The sequence below is a fragment of the Rutidosis leptorrhynchoides genome, chromosome 5 (assembly GCF_046630445.1).
Source record: "Rutidosis leptorrhynchoides isolate AG116_Rl617_1_P2 chromosome 5, CSIRO_AGI_Rlap_v1, whole genome shotgun sequence".
In the NCBI taxonomy this organism is placed as follows: domain Eukaryota; kingdom Viridiplantae; phylum Streptophyta; class Magnoliopsida; order Asterales; family Asteraceae; genus Rutidosis; species Rutidosis leptorrhynchoides.
This window is the reverse complement of record NC_092337.1, coordinates 21,886,474-21,906,482: the sequence shown is the minus strand read 5'-3', so window position 1 is coordinate 21,906,482 and position 20,009 is coordinate 21,886,474. Positions and strand designations below refer to the sequence as shown.

The 20,009-nt window shown below is 33.3% G+C and overlaps 2 long non-coding RNA genes across 6 annotated transcripts; both read right to left on the bottom strand.

Moving 5' to 3' along the window:
- Positions 1-972: 972 nt before the first annotated feature.
- On the bottom strand, positions 973-3,240 carry LOC139847813 (uncharacterized). Its single transcript, XR_011759696.1, has 3 exons — positions 2,609-3,240; positions 2,062-2,117; positions 973-1,194 (listed from the first exon to the last, which is right to left on the bottom strand). It is a non-coding gene; the product is annotated as an uncharacterized lncRNA (long non-coding RNA).
- A 261-nt stretch (positions 3,241-3,501) lies between these two features.
- On the bottom strand, positions 3,502-7,847 carry LOC139847812 (uncharacterized). 5 transcript variants are annotated; one of them, XR_011759694.1, is made up of 5 exons: positions 7,800-7,847; positions 7,653-7,711; positions 5,990-6,872; positions 5,050-5,090; positions 3,502-3,922 (listed from the first exon to the last, which is right to left on the bottom strand). It is a non-coding gene; the product is annotated as an uncharacterized lncRNA (long non-coding RNA). The 5 variants fall into 5 exon arrangements; XR_011759695.1 differs by lacking the exon at positions 7,800-7,847 and having other exon boundaries at positions 5,990-6,066; positions 6,153-6,872; positions 7,653-7,783; XR_011759693.1 differs by lacking the exon at positions 7,800-7,847 and adding an exon at positions 6,974-7,063 and having other exon boundaries at positions 7,653-7,775.
- Between the last annotated feature and the right edge of the window lie 12,162 nt (positions 7,848-20,009).

Here is a 20,009-nt window from a genome sequence, read left to right as displayed (position 1 = left end):
GCAAAAACGAGCCTTCGCCATAAAGGTCGTCTTGAGAGTAGTCAAATCCATAGAACCATGTTGCAAATTTTGTAACTCATTACGCAATTCTGACAAGTCAGTTGATGTACGGAACTCCTCAAAGAATTCCTCCTTAAACTCGTCCCACGATAACGCCATAAACGGCTCACCACCGATAAGATCAATCTTACCATCCAACCAATCCTTCGCCCTACCCCGCAACAAGCTAGTAGCGAGTCTTGTCCTCTTCTCGGGAGGGCATTCAATAGTGCAAAAATACCCTTCGACATCCGAGATCCATGTTGTGCTTACCAAAGGATCCGGTTTCTCGTCATACATCGGGGGTTTAGTCCTCATGAAGCTCTTAAGACAACGCTCCATTTCACTACTACTTCGAAATTCAGAATACTTCCTATCCATTTCTTCTTGAAACGCACCCATTTGCTCCGCAACGGCGGCCACAACTCTAGCGATAAACTCATCGTCATTCATCTCGTTCTCGTTTCGCGTCGTCATTCTAAAGAATTCAAAATGATTAGTCCACGAACGTATAGAACCACACGCACAACACCATCCCATCTTGCTAAACACTCGTCGTACATCACTTGTTAGACACGATTTGCACCCGTAATAAGGTTTGCAAGTCCTTATTACGCACACACGCCGTATCAACTTGTTAGTACAACGACTATCTTGCTCGATGATATTCGCAACGCAACATAAATACAAACATAACGTAATCGTATATTAATAATATCCGCATATTAATATAAACGTTAGTCCACCTACCAATTAAGGCACTAACCAAATTCCCATTCCGCAACAAATAAGCACACACAAAAGTCTAAGTATAGGCACCTATCTCAAGTCACCTAAATCCCTTAGACCATGCTCTGATACCACTTGAAACAACCTAACCCGTATTTAAACCGACCCATAATTTTTTTTTCTTATAATACATTAATATCATTAACATTTAGGTCCCAATTATGTTTCCAAAAATATCTTTAATACAATAGTAAGTTTAATAAACTTTAAAACGTTTAATACATGAGTTAAATAACCAACAAAACCGATCATGGTGATTGGGGATACGCTACTCAATCCTAATAACTCCAAAAGCACATCATCTAAAGCACCCTACGCGAGTCCACTAGTCCCCATGCTTACCCAAGCCACCGCCTCCATGTAAATCTATAAAAATGTAAACAACGAGAGGGTAAGCTAACGTTTAGTGAGTGAGAATATACTACATACATATATATGCATAAAATGGACACGCCACACGAATAGTCAATTAAAACATACCGGAGCATCCAAGCATAAAGACAAACTAAATCTAAGCATACCGTACGATCACTAAGCAACAAGCTAACAACATCAACAAATAAAGTAAGTTCACCAACGACTATGTGAACAACGCCATCAAGCTACACCAGGAGGGTTAGCTACATCACAACGATAAATTAATATATATATATCAAAGCGTAAACCGCTCAAGGTTAACCAATCGTACAAAGGAATGGTACTCGAATTTCCCATCGGTGTTCGTAACAACCGTTGGTGTACAACAACATATATCACTAACCCTTTGGCGGAACGACAACACATATCCGTTCACAAACCGTTAGTGTACAACGACACATATCACTAACTTGGACAACACATATCCGTACATAAATCCATTAGTGTACAATGACATATATCACTAACTCGGACAACACATATCCGTTCATAAATCCGTTAGTGTACAACGACATATATCACTAACTCGGACAACACATATCCGTTCATACAAATAAATACGTTACTCAACCGCATCTCAAATACCAAATCCCACGCCATCGGGATTATCCACATCACAAGACCATGTGATATCGTACACACAAAGTGTGCACCTCGCCAAAACGGTCAACCAAAACGCACAACCGTGCCAATTGGACCTATACACAAGTCCATCAAATCCACCTATATGTGAAGTGAGCTCTATAGCCGAGAATCACTTCACCCGACCCGCACCCATCCTACACATACATATGCACATAGGATATTAACACTCACCTTGAAATCTTGATGGATGCAACCGAACAAATCCGCAACACGTTAATGGAACGTACCTATTCCATTAACACAATACAAACCACAATTAGGGTGGACTTTCAAACAAACCCAACTAACACTTAGTGCAATTTCGACCCAAATGCACTCCCAAGCACAAACCGCGCCCAAACTAACCAATAATCACTAACACAAGTGATTATGGTCCTAATACACCGATTAAACCCGAATCATAGGTGTTAAACACCGATCTTGCCCAAAATGACACTTAAACCCTAATTTTGACCCATTTCAAAATTAGTCAACCAAATACACCCAAAAAGGTTCCAACACTTCCATAATCACCAAACCTAGTGATTAAACCCAATTCCAAGTCCTAAATCATGGCCAAATCGAATTCCAACCCAAAACCCGCCTTAATCACTTATAAACTCAAACTCTAGTTATTATCTTCCATTAAGAACTAGTGAGGTTCCACTTATGAACATACAATCAAAAGCCCCAAATTTAGATGATGAACACAAAAACGAAATTCGGAGTTAGAACTTACCGCTAGTATCACCTTGTAGCTAAGAACGAGGAGGACAAACTTGTCTCTTACGCTTTCGATCAAAACCCGCTTCTTCCTTTCCAAAAACCCCTTTGAATGATTTGAAGTATTTATGTTTTGAGAGAAATGGTGGAATAAAAATGAAAAAGAAAATGGAATAAATGAGTGAGTGGACCAGAATTGAGGCTTAAATCTGCCCCATACGTGAAATGACCAAAACACCCTCGAAAAACCCTTTATTTTACAAAATCCGGAATCAGAATGCCAGAGGTGCCGCGCCGCGGCCCTCCACCTCCGCGCCGCGATAATATGCTTGGTCTGGGATCATTTTTACACTCCAACTGATTCTGATTCGCTTGAAACGCCGCGCCGCGGCTCCCCAGGTCGCGCCGCGACCTAATACGGTTTATGTCCATTTTCTCGCGTACATGAACTTAACACACGAATACGCCTCGAATCCTTCATACACTAGTCGTACATACACGATACACCTATATATCATATATGGGAAAAAACGGGGTGTTACATAGTAGCTCTTCTGATAGGAACAGTCCCTTCCAGACAGCATCCGAATTTTGCCCAAAGTTAAATCGTCACTTGAGTTATGCCCCTTTGGCCTTTTAGATAGTTCACCCGTTAGTATAATAATGTTACTTAAATCCATTAGATTCTTAAATCTCAAACTTTTCAATGGATTACCATTGAATCTCAACATTTATTATATATATACATACATATATTTTAATCTCTACATATAAGCTCTTTACATGACTGTAACTGTAATATTATATGTATTTAGTTATTAGTAGTAAAATACAATTGTTTTTTCCTATAAGTTTAGGATGATCAAATACTGGTCGAAGATGAGAAACAACACAAACTATTAAATCACCATAAGGAATCTGTTACCACATTCAACGAAAAACAAATCCATATCGTCAAACCTCATAAATAAACAGATGAAGATTCAAAATAAGTCAAGATAGCAAAAGTCAACATGTATGGTCTTGAGTTCAGGTTTATTGACTAAAAACTGAAATCAAAGCTTTAATGTTTTCTTTGGAGAGAAATCATTCTTGAACTTCCTTGAAAGTAACGAAGTTGTAGATATCTTTGAGAATAGTAAACTCGTGACACTTTTTGACTGTAGTTTTTTTTCAACAGACTGATTTTAAATTCGTGGTCCACAAGTTTGAATTCATCTGTGTCCGGTATCACATCAAAGTTGGTAATTTCAACAAAACTACATTTTTTAAAGGTATGAGTAAAAAAACCCTTTACATTTTTGTACACTGGAGCCCTTATTTTATTTCCCTGTAAGACCAAAAGTAAAAATACATTAGGAGATTTATATGTAAACTTAAATACAATTTGTTTAAATACACAGATTTAAAAGAACACCATAAATAAATAGTAAAATACATCATAATATACTGATTACAGATTTACTTAGTAAAATTAATGTACAGATTACATATCACATATGATAATATTAGGTAACCCTAACCTAAGCCTTAAACAATACAATCTAAATCATAAAATCTGAACCTTACACCCTAAAATCTAAACCCTACACCTTAAACCATTAACTTTTCTAAATCCTCCGATTTGCAAATCAAATCTAAACCCTAACCCTAAAATCTAAACCCGAAACCCTAACCTTAACGCTAAACCCAAAACCTAACATTTAAACCCTAAATCTAAACCCAAAACCTAATATATAAACCCTGAAATCTAAAATCAAAACCCTAAATCTAAACCCTAACCTAAAACTAAAACCCTTAATCTAAACCCCAAACCTTAACCTAAACCCTAAATCTAAACCCAAAGCCCTAAACTCTAAATCGAAACCATAAACCTTAAACCCTATGCCCTAAACACTAAACCCTAGAATCTAAACACTAAACCCTAACCTAAATCCTAAACCCAAAACCTAGCATCTAAACCCTAAAATCTAAAACCCAAAACCCTAAATCTAAACCCTAAACCTTAAGCCCTAGAATGTAAACCCTAAACTCTAACCTAAACCCTAAATCTAAACCCAAATCCCTAAAATCTAAACACTAAAATCTAAACCACTAACACTAAATCTAAACCCTAAACCTAAACTCTAAACTCTAAACCCTAAACTATAAATCTAAACACTAACCCTTAATAAAACCATAATCAATTATATCATAAATAAATATATAAATAAATAAATATATCATAATGTCCTAAACAATCCACATAAGCAATAATATCGTAATTACATAATACATCATAATATACATATTACATATTTGATTAGTAACATAAATAAATCATAGCAAATGTAAGAAGATTTATATGTTAATTTAAGTGTGTATTATAATCAATATAGTGTACAATGCAAATATGAATGGATTTTGATAAACACATAATTAGCTTAGTAAGGTCAAAATGAGCACATGAAAATTTACCTCAAAGTTTCCTCGAATAATTACTTGATCAAAGGCTCTGCCTACAAATCAAACGAACAAATGTGAAATGAAATGATAATACGTTTCATATTTTTGACTACTATTTTAGGTTCTGGATTCAAGAGAATCAATTTGTTTTGCCTTTAAAACTTATGATGCGTTTATTTGCCTCTTAATTAAATGTTTCAACTCTTAATGTTAGACTATTCTAGTATTCAATGCGTTTGTTTGTGATTTTTTTTTTTTTTGGCAAAAAACTAAAAACTTATATAGAACTTAAAACTTTCACCAGAGGTGAAAGAGTCTTGAATACAATACATGAAAGAAATCAGCCCAAGAACACTTCTAAGAACAAACTATCTAACAACAAAAACAAGCAACTAAGCTAGACAAGGAAAAAACGATACCCAGATAAACCGAACCAAGACAAGAAGAAACTCCTAAATAACGATGTTGATCATTTAGATTCGTGTACTCTTTGTAAACAACTATATTATTTTATTCATTCATTTTCATAGTGACTTGACTAACTCTTAGAGGCTAAATTAAATTTCAATCAGGATTTAATAATCATGGAAATTTGATTTTACAGTACCATTTTCATGGTGTCTCAATAATTTTTTAATTTATTTTCCTACTTATTGGCCGGAGGTCCACTCGAAAGCAATCTCTCTATCCGTCGAATAGAGAGAGGGATGACTTTCTCTACTTTTGAGAGTGTTTTTCACTCTGGGTGGAGAAATGACTTGTCTTTATTCTCAATATTTAGAATGTTGTATGCATTTAAAAGAGTTCGACTGACATGCATCCCATTTGACCTGTTTACCAAAATAATTTGATTTGGCAACAAGCCTTTCATACGTAAATGGGTCGAAATTGTTATCTCGTACACTAGATCAACGGATATTGATGGTTTAAGATTTAGTCATTCAGTAATTACCTAATGATTGTGGCAAAGGTAAATCACTAGCAGCTGTAACTTCATTCTTTTCTTCGTATTTCCGTATCGTGTAACACCTGTGAATAAGACAAATAAAAGCAATTTAATCACATGTCATTAAATAATGTGTGTGATGTCATCAAAGTTCACTTGATGTGCTAACTTTATTGTTGAAACTGATAGTATCCATTCGTCTTTGTTTCCTTAAGGATTGTGATTTCGGAACAGCAAAACAGTTACAACATTCTATTTCTACAAAAGCTGCGTCTTCATACGACAATACTCCACGACCCCATCTAAAATTTACATACTTTCGTAGCTAATTGAAATAATAAAACAGATCATTAAAAATCGGAGCATACTTGTAATAAGATCGTTTAAACAAACAAGTTGCGGGGTGTTTGGATTACAATAGATTCATAATCTAACAATTAGCTCTAACAAAAGTGATGTGAAGTTGTAATAATTAGCTTAATCACATGTTTGAGTGTTAGGAAAATATCGACGATTTCTAATATTTCTCATTACACTATCTTCATGACGAAACCTCTTGAATCTATATTCAAACTACAATGATAAAACAAATTCTAACTTAAGCAAACAAATGTCGGGATCTTATATCTAAACCGGTTTAACTTTATATTACAGTATGAAGTTACAAAAAGTTATTAAGCTCCTTTCTTTATTAAACAATACACAATTATGTGTTTGGTCACTGTCTAATTTGGGCCAAACCAAAACCAAACTGGTACCAAATGGGTTTAGATCCATTTCATATTCGGTTAATAACAAAAAAGGGAATAAGAAGCATACTTGCACCAAACGTAGAAAAATATGCCAATACTAATGCAATACAAGCCACCCAAATCGGCAAGAAAGCCCACTGCATTGTTCGAAAAGTAAGATTTGTTAGATCATTAAGATAGATGAACTTAATATATCTCTATAAATGTGTTTGACTATTTAGTGAAATGTTGTAAATACCCTTCATGATCTTGTCAACCAAAATTTCATCCAATTCAAATTGGCAGGTATGATAAACGGGAAGTACATATATATCAGCAAAAACTACCTCTGTAACATATTTGCAAAATTCACTACATCTAATTAAAAAAGCCAATAAAAAACCTTACTTCACTAATAATACGCAGCGACGGAGGATTTAAAAGGCAGGAGGGTGCCACGGTCCCCCCAACAAGTTTTGTTCTTACTAGCATTTTTTATGGTTTTAGAGACTAAATATGTTAAAATTCAAATCTTGGCCCTACCAAATTAAAATTTGAACTTCTAGCATACATTTTATCACTCTTTGGTTATTAAATTGTAAAACTAAATAGGTTATTAGATTACAAACCGTATAACAGTTTCGAGATTTCTGCTCCTTGTATTATTGTTATCCTCGTAAGTTTCATCTTGCCGCATCAATGACACGTATTCTATTCATTTTCTATTTTGTTGTTACTACATTTTATATTTTCTTAACTACTACATTATAATGTACGGAGTATAATTCTTTTTAATAAAGGTTGTGTTTCCCCTTCAATTGTACGTATTATTCATGAAATTTATGAATTTTATTTATATATATAAGACTACATGTTTTGGTTGAGTTTTTTGGCCCCCTCATTGTCAGCTTTCAGGCTCCGTCACTGATAATACGTACCTTAATTTACTGAATTCGAGATCGTGTTGTATGTCGATACAATCTTCACTGAAAACCATCTTCACCAACAACAACAAAACAAACTCAATAAAAGCATAAATCAATTGAATATTAGTTGAGCAACAGAATGAGATAACGATTGTTAACCTAGATTTAATACTGAAATAGGTTTATTTGGATCTGCAGATATCAAACTTGATTAAGATAACAAACCAATTAATTTAAGCATCAATTCGATAAACATGAAAATCAAAAACCTAAAAAAATAATGAGATGAGGATTAAATACAAACCGAGTTGTATGATCGATTTATTTGTAACGTAATAATCTCGCATTAGTTCTTGATTGACGCTTGAATTTTGCTTCGACAATATTTATGAGCGATGATTAAGAGAGTAAAATTAGGCCTCCTATAGTAACAAAACTATTCATCCTCTTAATCTTCCACATCAGCGCCACATCAACACCAATATCCTATAACTAACTCATAATTAAACACTTCCTATAATGGCTAAAACAATACTCCTCTTAATATACAACGTACAAGCAATAAAGCATCAAGTCCAACAATAAAAAGCCACTGGACTCACAATTCCCATAACTAAACTTATAACTTCCGTTAAATTGATGGTGGATGCGGGTAACTAAAGCGGGTAATGAGCCCGTGCCTATGGTTAGTTACGGGTAATGACGTGTAATGAACGGGTAATGAACCATAGGGGGTGGTCTTCGAAGACTGATATCTGATTAAAATTGATTTATTTGTAACATAATAATCTCGCATCACATCATGTTTTTTTTAATTATTAGAAAAGGGTATTATAGGGATGGAGTGTATGTGAAATTGATTTATTAGCTAATATCTTTAGTGGATGATTAAGGATCGTTGGATCAAGGGGTATTGTAATGTAATTTTCTAATCTAACGGTAATTAAGGGGATTAAAAACATTTATTAGCTAATCGAGACTCTCTTTTAATGTATATAGTGATATGAATTAAAATACAAAGTTAATATAGTGATATGAATTAAAATACAAAGTTAATGGGTTTCAAATTTAAGAAAGTTTAGCATCTTTCATGACTGCGATACCTATGAATCACATATTGCCATTTATAGAGTTTATTTTGAAAGGTTAAAACATGTGCGTCTAGCGCTACGCATCACGTATTATGTCGGACGTATGACTTACAGTTCACAATTTTAATCACGTGTGCTACACTTTATTTACATGGACTTCCATTCAGCATAAAAATCCCGACAAGTAATTTTGGTATGTTACGCCATGGCGTAGCGTATCACTAAACTGCGTAGCTACATAATGACTATGTCTTAATCCACGTCAGCAAACGTGGATTGGATCGTGGGGTCCAACTGTCAAGTCGTAACCGCCAAATTCTGGAAGGTTCACTTAGTGGCCAGTTATCTATTCTATGGGTTGTTACTCTATAACCGTCAATCGAGTAGCTATAAATACAAGGCTTAATGCTCATTTCACAACACTTTTGGAACCGTCAAAATTCACTGTGGTTCTCACCCGTGGAGGTTCAGCAAATGACAAACAACAATACCCCCTTCACCCCTCAACTATATACCCCCCCTTCACCCCTCAACTCTAACCGAGGTCCGTAGATCAAAGGTTAGAGCTATATACCTTTGCATTTAGGTCATCTTTAGCCTAATCAATATGATTAATATTATTGTTAGCTATAGACTCATGCTCCTTATTGAAATGACATTTGGGTGGGGGTCTCAAAATTGAAAGACCAATTCCCGGCTCTTTAGCGTTTATCTTCAACAGGAATGGGCGGTTTGCGGATATGGGGCTCATTAACGAAAGTGGGATGTTAGTATGGGACTTTGGGTTTTCGCATACTGTGACGATCGCTCCAAATTCATATGGACGAACACGTCATTCATTGATTTCATTGCGAGGTATTTGACCTCTATATGATACATTTTGTAAACATTGCATTCTTTTGAAAAGGCACACCATAAATGAATATTTAAATCAAAGGTTTTCGACATCTGATGATTTCTACATATAGACAATCACCATAAATAATAGTTTACAACAGTAATTTCGTTGACAATGCAGTCAAAATAAGATACATGGTGATGATTTGGTGAATGCAACGTCTCCTTGAAAAATATGTCATGTAAGACTCCATGCACATAGCTTGTTTAACATCTAAGCAAACAGCGGAAGACTCCTAGGAAACCTGAGAATAAACATACTAACAAGTGTCAACACAAAGGTTGGTGAGTTCATAGTTTTAATGTTGCGCATAATCTGTATATAAATGTGGATCACAAGATTTCAGTTGTTTCATCCAGAAACGTTTATCAAAATATTCTACGAAATTGAGCACCCTGGTAACTAAACTTAACGTATATATAATTTGTACCATTTGTATAATCATCTTAATAATACACGCAAACCAACGTGTACGCTTCTCAAATAGCATACGTCCGTTAAAAGGCTAGTGCTCTAGCTCGGACGGGGATATCAAACCCTATGGATCCATATACTACTACTCGCGCCCACCAGTTCTTATAACTGGCAGTTACTAGTTACCAAAGCTAAGGGATTTTCGGTTCAAACTCAGTGTAGAATTTAGTATGTACTTGTATCCATTGCGTTTAAAATAAAGTGCATGTATTCTCAGCCCAAAAATATATTGCAAAAGCAATTAAAAAGGGATCAATGAAACTCACCTTGGCAGCATATAAAGTCGTTCACCAAAATGTGATCGAAACATGGATTACCTAATAACCGTAGATCTCAACATATCAATATTGAGATTCAATATTGTAGAAAAGTACGTAGACGTAACAGAGATGATAACACTAGGTTTGACTTGCAAATAATACCCATGAATATTACCCATAACCTCCTTGGCAATAACCCATAATTTCTTTAGCTTTATCCCGCTCATAAAACTATTTTGAAAGTGACACGCTCATTACCTCGTCGTAGTATTTTATGTATAATACTAATAATAATACAAATACTACTAATAATAATCAGATTAATAATAATATTAATAATAATAATAATAATAATAATAATAATAATAATAATAATAATAATAATAATAATAATAATAATAATAATAATAATATAATTAATAAATATAATACGGAGAAATTTTTAAATTAAAACAGAGGCAGATATCTCAAGCTTTATAGGTGTGGCCTGTCCAGGACTGCCATGCGATCGCATGGCCTCCAAGACCATTTCTCATGCGATCGCATGGGATGGATTTTCAGCTCATGATCTTTTAACTTCTAGTTTGTCGCCATATTTTTTAATTATTAATATAATATATTTAATTTATATAATTAATTATATATTATATTAAATTCACATGCATAGTTGACTTGTAATTTTCGTTCCGATAAGTCGTACGTCGTCACTCGACTTATGTCCCGGTTCCGGTTTTTCGAACGTCCTATCGTATACTGAGAAAACTTGTACTTTACGTTTCGTGAATCGTACCTTTGTCAAAATATAGTCTTAAATCATCCATAAACTATACCACTGTAGCAAGGCACTGTAGCAAAGTCAATTTCACTGTAGCAAATAGTGATTTTCAAAAACACTGTAGCATTTTGGGTACTGTAGCAATTTGAAAATGTTACCACCGTTTACTAAATAACTTGAAATTATGTATATGTATATATCTTTTTAATATACATAAATCAGTTTTTAAATACACATTGGAAGTTATTTATAAATTTTAATAATAAATATTTCAACTTATCATATATATTCAAATAGATATTTAAACCAATAAGTTTAATGTACGGTATCAAATAATTAATACATTGTTACCTTTTCAAGTTATAATATATATGTATCTATTTACATATAATTGTTCGCGAATTGTCGAAAACAATCGAAGGGTATTTAAATATATAAAAGTAGTTCAAAAATTTTGAGATTCAGTTTTACAGACTTTGCTTATCGTGTCGGAAATGTTAATCATACAAAGATTAAGTTTAAATTTGGTCAGAAATTTTCGGGTCATCACACATACTCTTAATGAGTATGAACACAATAAAATCCAAACGTTAAAGATCTTGCTAGGTCATACGGTGTTTGATCGTTCCAAAGAAGACGAGATCCAATGGTGCACTCGGTTGATAAGATTTATACGGTGGCGAAAGGGATTCAAGTTATGATCTCTTCTAATTTTGATATAGAGTCGATTGGTTAAATGTGGTATGGTACAATTAAACTTGTCCCGTCCAAGATTGTCATTTTTCATTTGTTAGTGATTCAAGGTGGGGCACTGGTCAAATAAGTGTTAAGTTATAGGTCTTGCTTAAGAGATGGGACGGATGACAAGTATGGATGGTGTTTGTTATATGTCGAGTCAATTGATCACTTACTATGTAACGACCTGTCAAAATCGCTATTGACGCGGTACGTTATTCATTGATTTCATAGTGAGGTATTGACCTCTATATGATACGTTTTGTAAACATTGCATTCTTTTGAAAAGGCACACCATAAATGAATATATAAATCCCAAGGTTTTCGACATCTGATGATTTCTACGTATAGATAATCACCGTAAATAATAGTTTACAATACTACATTCGTTGACAATACAGTCAAAATAAGTTACATGGTGATGATTTTGTGAATGCAAAGTTTTCTCGAATAAAGCATGTATGACTCCATGCACATATCTTGTATAACGTATAAGCAAACAGCGGAAGACTTCTAGGAACCTGAGAATAAACATGCTTAAAAGTGTCAACACAAAGGTTGGTGAGTTCATAGTTTTAATGTTACGCATAATCTGTATATAAAGGTAGACCACAAGATTTCAGTTGTTTCATCTGAAACGTTTATCAAAATATTCTACGAAATTGAGCACCCTGGTAACTAAACTTAACGTATATATAATAAGTACCCCTGTTTTAACATACATGCAACCAACATGTACAATACACGCAAACCAACGTGTACTAAACTCAAATAGTATACGTCTGCTTTATAGTTCAGGCTAGGGTCTCTATACCTGGAACGGACGGGGATGTCAAGCCCTATGGATCCATATACAATTATTCGCGCCCACCAGTCTACATTCTATGTACTGGCAGCTACTAGCTACCAAAGCTAAGGGATTTTCGGTTTAACTCAGTGTAGAATTAAGTATGTACTTGTGTCTATTGCGTTTAAAATAAATTGCATGTATTCTCAACCCAAAATATTTAAAGCATTTAAAAAGGCATCTACAAACTCACAATACTGTATTTCGTAGCAATTATGCATATGCCGGCACTGAACAAGTGCAGGGTTGGCCTCGAATTCACGAACCTATATTAGTATATGTTGATCAATAACTGTCTAACAAGCTAGGTCGGGTCATAGTGTATCACAATCCTAATGCTCGAGACCGACATGCAAAAGTTAACAAAAGTCATCTTAAAAAGTCAACCTGACTCAATAATGACTTTTAAAATATATACACGTTCATTATATAATTATATCATCATAGTATAAATCTTGATAGTTGAACGAATCGATAGTTTAAAAAACTCAGAACATTACATAAATGACTACACTGCCAAATTTGGTAATTTTTATAGAAATCAGTGTAACCTTGTTTGACAATCGGTCAGAGCTAAAAGTTTCTCATTATATCCAGAATACTACACAAAAGTTTTCAAAAGTTAACTCGACTAATAATATCTAAAAATCTAAATTATTAATCTCATAAACAAGTTATTTTAAATATTAATTTCAGATTCAAGAGTAATTTCGATTAACGTTAATCATAATTCAGTTGACCATAATTTTTAATTCGTTCATCGAAATCACGCAATTTCTAAATGAAAAGTTAATAATTGTTCGCTAGCTTTCCAACAACATGCATATCATATACTTTATATCAGTAGTATATGTATTAAATTCGTGATTCATCATAAAAACTATCTAACGACGAAATTTAGCATACAAGCATGCATAAACATATATACTCGAGCACTAGACATGGATACACTATTAATATATAAAAGATAAGATATGAATGCTCACGTATCAATATTGTGATTCAATATTGCAGGAAAGTACGTAGACACAACGGAAATGATAAATGCTAGGTTGACCTTTGACTCACGAACATAACCCCTAAGCAATACCCATAATTTCCTTAGCTCTATCCCGCTCGAAAAATCCGTTTTGAAATAACATGCTCATAACCTCGTCGTAATATTTTATGTATAATAATACTAATACTACTAATAATAATAAGATTAATAATAATAATAATAATAATAATAATAATAATAATAATAATAATAATAATAATAATAATAATAATATAAATATAATACAGAGGGAGATAGATGGATATATTTGTGTGTGTAACTCGTCGAACAAACTGGCCTTTTTATAGTACATTTTTTATTTTGACTGCTCCGATATCGCGGAGTTTTTGTGCCTTAAAGCTCCGCGATCGCGAAGGTGCGCATTTCCAGCTCAGAAATTTTTGTTCACTAGCTTGTCGACATAATTAATAATTATATATATATATATATATATATATATATATATATATATATATATATATATATAATTATTTATATATTATATTATATTCTCGTGCATAGGTGACTTGTAATTTTAGTTCCGATAACTTGTACGTTGACGCTCGACTTATGTTCCGGTTCCGGTTTCTCGAACGTCCTTTCGTACGCTTTAATAATTTGGCATTCTACGTTTCGTGATTCGTACTCATGTCAAAATATCGACTTAAATTATCAATAAACTATATCACTCGAAATGTAACTTTAACGTTCGAGTGTTTAGGTCATTTGCTTCTTTAAACCACGTCATCGCAAAACATAAACGTAAAACGTAAACGTCATCGCAAAACGTAAAAGTAAACGTAAAACGTCATCGCAAAACGTAAGCCACGTAAACATAAACATAAAGCGTTAAATGTTAAACGTAAACGTAAAAGGTAAACGTAAAACGTCAAAGTAAAACGTAAACGTAAAACGTAAATATAAAACACAAACATAAACGCAAAAAAGAAACACAAAACATAAACGTAAAGCAGAAACACAAAACGGAAATGCAAAACGTAAACGCAAAATGTAAGTGCAAACTCTAACCGTAAAACATAAACGTAAATCTTAAACATAAAGTGTAAATCGTAAACTTAAATCGTAAAAACATAAACGTAAAACGTAAAATTAAACCGGACAAGTAAAACGTAAACTGTAAATCGTAAAACGTAAAACGTAAACGGAAACGGAAAGAATGAAAGCATAAGATTTCGAAATCCCTCACATATGCAAATAATTTTGAAATCTCATGGTCATGTAATTTTTTAAAATTCCTAGCCATTTGAAATCCCTCAACAAAATATAAGATTTCATCGAATTTGATTAATGTACGTAGTTCAAGCTACTATTTTTAATTAACCATTTAGATTATACTTAATACATACTAACTAAAAGGGAAAATTAACTTAGTCTAATCCAATCATATGGAATAAAAAAATGAACATGTTATTTAACATTGATATTGAGTATGTGGTGAAAAAAAAAAAAAAAAAAAATGTTCTTGAAAGACATTAAAGTCACGAGAAATAATTTTGTTAAGTCACGTTCATTAAAAAATTATTATAAAAGATTTTCGACAAAATATGTTAACAAGTTTTTAAGTAAAACTCGAGTTCTATATAGTACTCCGTATCGTATGTGAGTAAATAGTAATAATGGAATAAAATATAAATAATGGTGTTAAATTTAACATTTAGGGCAGATACAGAAATTAATGGCGTTATGCCAGACTGGAAATTGACAAGAACAAGAATCCTTCCCACTTGTTTATTTGTCACCATCCTTCTATTAAAATAATAAAAACAAAAACTATGAATTTAAAAAATTTATCATATTCATTTTTAGAATTTTTTATAAAATAAAACATCTTAAACACTCCATGGGCAATGGTACCATGTGGTTTTACTTTCTTCTCCATCACTTCACATGCTCGTGCCTGAAGTCCTTTTGTTATCTTTCACATAATTTCTCCTTCTCACTTCAGTTTACTGTATCATATTTTCTACAAATCTTATTTCTGATAATAAATACACGAATATATAAATGTTAAGTTATATGGAATGGAAGGGATCCGGAAATCTTACCTAAAAATATTTTGTTTTTGAAAAGCAAACAAATTTTATTAATCATGAACAAATGTACTATAAAGGGAATATACATATCGGAATCTCGACTCTAAACTACAGCTAAGAACCGTACACAATTATCTATGTTATGTAGCAGGAGTTATACTATAACAAAATTATTGTAATCGAATGGAACAAGACAATTTTCAGCCGACACCCGTTTTGACTGTAGAGATTGAATCATATGCAATTGAGTTTGATAACCAAGTACGCCGTTCAATTTTTCTTTTCTTCCATCGTGAAGAGATCCAATCATAGGTTTTAATTTGAATTTCATTAATCATATAGGCAAGCTTGAGTTTTTCGTTACCAAAAACGAAAGCATTTCGATTTTTTCATATGGTATAAGTGGTTGTCCATGTCGAAGCTTGCCATAGAAGTTCCTGTGGCCTGTTTTGATGTTAACATGTTTGCCCTTGAGCATTTCCTATATATTTGCCACTATCTAACGAATCCAACGACGACCATTTCATGATTTTATCCCATACACTTCAATAGCCAAATCACAGTCGATTAACACATGCTTCACAGTTTCCATATCATTATCGCATATGGAACAATTAACCGAATGTAGATCAATGCCACGCTTATCTAGTTCCACTCGCACAGGTAGTTTATTTAAAGTTGCACGTCAAATAAAGATACCAACTTTTTAAGGGACTAACTTATTTAATTTTGTTTCGGGATATTTGCAGTTTAGAATTAGATTACAATAAGTTTTTTCCCTCTAAGAATCAAATTCCTGTTCAAGTTGAAAACACAATTATTTCTGCCCAAATTACTCTATCGCATATTAAAACGTCCTTCTTTGATTCGAGCCAAAATAACCTTGGGAATTTGTCCTTGACTATCGTATCTTCAAACCATACATTAAGCCAGAATTTTGTGCTCTTGTCATCACCTATCAACTTGACAAACGAATAATAAAAATCACACCCTAATTCATTCAGGGTGAGTCATGTTTTAATGATATTTACCCATGGTCTATCAAAATATTTTTTTACGAATGCTATTAAAACTGGAGGCAATTGAAGACCCATTATCACCGTAAATACTTTTTATTACACGAACCCATATGGCGTTATGTTCGTTCTGAAAACGCCACCACTATTTTCCTTAAAGAGCAAGTTTTGTTTAAAGCGCCAATATTTAGACCACCTGAATTATAAGATGGTAAATTAAATCCCATTTTATCCAAAACATTTTTCCCCGCTCATGAGTACCCCCTAAAGAAAATCACGATGTAAGACTTCGAGTTTTTTGCTAATAGATACCGGGACAAGAAATAAATAAAAATATTATAAACGAAGACTACTTAATACCATGTTAATGAGGGTGAGTTTTCTGCCAAAAGATACGGTTATAGGTTTCCAATTAGAGAGCCTTTTGTTGAATTTCTTGATCATCGATTGCCAATTTTGTTGTCGTTTCATTTTTTCACCAATAGGTATCCCTAGATAAGTGAAGGGAAAGGTGCCTTGTATACAACTGAACCATGTGGCTAGAACATTTAAATCTTCTTTGTAGTATCAATTTCATAAACATAACTTTGTTGAAGTTGACTTTAAGGCCAGATAAATCTTCAAAGCAAATTAAGATTTTTAAGGTAATTCTAACTTCACGTTTAATAAATTTCCCAAAAATTATAGTATCATCCGCATTGTATGTGAAGGGTTATTTTATCTTTAGCAACAAATACCCCGTTTGTTAGGTTTAATAGCCGAATTCAGCTAGAAGTTTAATCCTCACTAGCAAATAGCAATTATGAATAAAAAAGGGGATTGGGTCACCTTGTCTTACCCCTCTTTGCGGAGTGAATTTCTCGGTAGAAGGATCGAAATAGAGGTAGATGTGAGACTTGCGTTAATCCATTTGATCCATTTATTTTTTTAGCCCATTAAATGCACGATCTGAGTAAGGTAGCTCCATTTGATGCAATTGAAGGCCTTTTCGAAATCGACTTAAAAATAAAGCTCTTTGATTTTTTTTTTTATTTTTTATTTCTTTAAGTTCGTCCCACGCTCTCTAGAGTGATTAAGACACCATCTAAAATATATATATCTTGTATGAAAGCCCTTTGTTCATCACCGATTAACCAACGATCTTCCCCCGTTTTAAATATGTATGTCCATTTTGACTAAAAGTATACTTCCCCCGTTCAATGTGTATGTCCCATTTTAACAGGGTTTATTCAACTTTGATTTTAAAATTTTTATTTTTTTGTGTCATATAATATTTGATGAAATATGAATGAAATTTGTTTTAAATGTGTATTTATTGATATAACTTTCATCAAATATTATACTCCGTATAATATAAATAAAATTATCATCAAAATTGAAAATTGAAAATTTATATTTTTAAAAATAAAAAATGAGTCACTTAATTTGGGACTGATAAAGTAATATTATATGGTTGTGAAAATTGGTTTAAAACAAGTATGATCTTGAAATATCATTGTGTTCATAATGAGTAGTCTTTTTTTTTTTTTTTTTTTTTTTTTTTTTTTTTTTTAACGACGAATTTGTATCAGCGGATCATTTATTTCAACGACCCTCATCATTTCACGCTAGAAGAAAACTCCTACCCGGATTGCTTGGCAACTAATCGCGGAAGCTGGGTTGCAACTAATCGCAGGAAATTGGAGAGAAAGCCTTCCGCCCCCAGGAATTGAACCCGGGTTGCTTGGCAACTAATCGCGGGCCCTTTTACACTGAGGCATGATACGATTGAAGTAAACGTTCGTTGGTTGTGTTCATAATGTGTTGAGATAGGTACATGCCGTTAATCTACAACTGACATTGGTGATATTGGATTATAATTGGTTATTCAACAATAACCGAGGTTACTTGCATAAGATTAATAATTTGTTAGTTTATTGAGATTTAAAGTGTTAATAATCAACTTATTAATACTTCTGAGATATGTTTCAACTAACACATTTGAGTACATGTCTTACCATACATTTAATAGTATGTTCTACCGACAACTTTTATTGATTACTTGGGTCTTCTAACTACAAAAGAGTAATTAATAATAAAGACAACCACAATTATAAACGTAGTCTTATCGACATTCAGGTGATAGGCTGCGCGTTATGTGACCACAGCATTGAGACGGTGCACCATGTCATGTTCGAATGCACTGTAGCGTCAGAGTTATAGAGACGGGTTCGTATATGGGTTGATGTGTCAATACCTTCCTTTTCCGAATGGTCTGAATGGGTCGTATGGTTCGAAGACTGGAGAGCTTGCTTGTTAAAGAAATCGAAATTGTACTTTATCATCGCTTCCTTAGTATATTTGGAGTTTCCGAAATAGCAACATTTTTAATCCTCGGTCGGAAAAAAAAAAAGAGTTACTTTTCAATTCTACTTGTTATTATGTTTTTATCTGGTTGATTGGTAGTGGTAAAATTAATGTAAAGTCATGAAGTCATTGTAATTTGTTTCAGCCTCCTAGCTTCTCGTTAGGGGGTCGGTTTCTTTAATAAAGTTGTTCAAAAAAATTATAAATGCATTCCCGAACGCTTCATTTAATTATAAGAAACATTATCTCGTAATGTAACCTTAATTAGTTTTTAAAATCAAGACAATTAAAATAATAAATCAAAGTTGTTGGTAGAACTAAATGCTCTCAAACGTGGTAGTTAAAACGTATCCTCTTAAGTGATACGGAGTAATTAATAAGCTATAAACATGATAACGGTTTTGTAGGCAGTTAAAAAATTATTACAATTAAGTCGTATAAACTTCATTTTAAGATAAAAAAATTTTAACGGCGATATCGACATCGAATGTTCTCATTTGTCACCAACACACGCATTAGGAGGAAATCCAATTCACGACGATGTTGCCAGTACCATCGAAGGTTGAGAAAACCCCCAGAGACCTTTCGAAATCGCGTTGATGTTGGCAGTACCATCAAATGTTGGATACTCCCTGATTGAAGTGAGAATCGAACATAGGTTGACAGTACCTCAAGTTGTATCTCATCTCCATACCACTCAAGCCAAGCTTCGGTACGTAGTGTTTTTAAGATAATTAATTCTTTTTCTATTGACAACCTAAACAAGACACTTTAACTTTATTATACCAATATCAAGCGAGGACAATTAACACTGATCCGATAAAAATTTGATCA